Source organism: Schistocerca cancellata, chromosome 9 (genome assembly GCF_023864275.1).
Source record: "Schistocerca cancellata isolate TAMUIC-IGC-003103 chromosome 9, iqSchCanc2.1, whole genome shotgun sequence".
NCBI lineage: Eukaryota > Metazoa > Arthropoda > Insecta > Orthoptera > Acrididae > Schistocerca > Schistocerca cancellata.
The window spans coordinates 291643665-291646022 of NC_064634.1; positions in this window are offsets into that span (position 1 = coordinate 291643665).

The window sequence follows — 2358 nt, forward strand, 5'->3', positions numbered from 1 at the left end:
GGAGCGAACTGCCCGATCACGGCTGTCCAACAGATTCTCGATTAGATTCAAATCCGAGGAGTTTGGTGGCTAGGGAATTCGCATTCATCCTGGTGCTCTTCGAACCACGCACGTACAGTGCGAACCATGTGACGCGTTGCATTGTCCTGCTGGTAGATGCCATCGCTCTGAAAAAAAACCAACTTGCATTCACGAGTGCTCATGATTTCCAAGGATAGACACACAATTGCGTTGATTAACTGTGCCATCCAGAATGACGAGGTCGTCCAGGGAATGCCACGAATACATTCCAGAGGCCATGACGCTACCTCCTCCGGGCTGGACCCTTCCGACGATCGTTACAAGGTGTCTGCTTTCAGACCTTTTACGCCGTACACGGCAACGCTCATCTGTCCGATGGAGCATAAAACGTTTTCCATACGAAAAGTGCACCTGTCGCCATTCAGTTGCGGTACTGGCCTACAGATTCAAGGCTTATTCACCGATGAGCAGCAGTCGCATCGGCACATGAATCGGACGGCTGTTGTGGAGGCCTACACGCAGCAGCGGTCGCTGAACGATCGTTGAGGAGACACTATTGGTGGCCCATTGGTTCATCTGGGTGTTCAGTTGCTCACACGTCTCTGCAGCCGTAGTTCAGCCCTACCGTCTACGTCCCGTGGTGCCCCACAGGTGCGCTGCGCCTGTTTTCTATAGTGTCATTTTCTCATGCACGGTACATTTTATCCACGGCGTCACGCGAACTATTTACAAATTTTGCTGTTTCGAGAACGCTTGCACCCTTGGCCCGTAAGCCAGTGATCATGCCTTTTTGACGTCAGACAAAGCGCCCCGTCACGACAACGAGTGCAGTGTTTGTCGCGTCCCCCTCGACAAGCTTTATATACCCACCATTGCCAGTGTTGCCACCGGCCGTCTGTCAGTGGTTATTGCACATTGGCGTCCAACATGGCTCTGAGCACTATGGGGCTTAACATCTGAGGTCATCAGTCCCTTAGAACTTAGAACTAACCTAAGGACATCACACACATCCATGCCCGAGGCAGGATTCGAACCTGCGACCGTAGCAGTCGCGCGGTTACAGATTGTAGCGCCTAGAACCACTCGGCCACTCCGGCCGGCGGTGTCCAAAATGTTCTGTGGTCATTTTAATGTGACTGAGCTGTCTAATAGAAATTTAATAATTTTCAATAATAGTCATTTGAAGTATGAGAACTGTTAACGGCCAAGAAAAATAAAACTGAAGTGCCTACAAACGCTCAGCCACCGCAGCCGGCTAACCTCTAGTATCAGTATTGTTTATTTCATCTTTGGCCTTACATCTCTAGCTTCCTTTAAAAATTTCACTTCAGTGGACAGCATCCTTGTTTCGTCTTTCATAGTTAATGTCCAAAATTCTTTCCCATATACTGCAATAGGGGTAGCCATTACCTTGTTAAATTTTGGCTTGGTATCCTACTTTGTATTTTCACTCGGTGTTCTGTGTATTGTGTCATACATCATTTTAAACTTGTGTTTCATTTTTAGTGACGTCGGGTTCATATTCGTAGCGAATATCGCAGCCTAACAGCTATGAATATAACATCTGGTTTTTTGGTTTTTCATCTACACTCCTGGAAATGGAAAAAAGAACACATTGACACCGGTGTGTCAGACCCACCATACTTGCTCCGGACACTGCGAGAGGGCTGTACAAGCAATGATCACACGCACGGCACAGCGGACACACCAGGAACCGCGGTGTTGGCCGTCGAATGGCGCTAGCTGCGCAGCATTTGTGCACCGCCGTCGTCAGTGTCAGCCAGTTTGCCGTCGCATACGGAGCTCCATCGCAGTCTTTAACACTGGTAGCATGCCGCGACAGCGTGGACGTGAACCGTATGTGCAGTTGACGGACTTTGAGCGAGGGCATATAGTGGGCATGCGGGAGGCCGGGTGGACGTACCGCCGAATTGCTCAACACATGGGGCGTGAGGTCTCCACAGTACATCGATGTTGTCGCCAGTGGTCGGCGGAAGGTGCATGTGCCCGTCGACCTGGGACCGGACCGCAGCGACGCACGGATGCACGCCAAGACCGTAGGATCCTACGCAGTGCCGTAGGGGACCGCACCGCCACTTCCCAGCAAATTAGGGACACTGTTGCTCCTGGGGTATCGGCGAGGACCATTCGCAACCGTCTCCATGAAGCTGGGCTACGGTCCCGCACACCGTTAGGCCGTCTTCCGCTCACGCCCCAACATCGTGCAGCCCGCCTCCAGTGGTGTCGCGACAGGCGTGAATGGAGGGACGAATGGAGACGTGTCGTCTTCAGCGATGAGAGTCGCTTCTGCCTTGGTGCCAATGATGGTCGTATGCG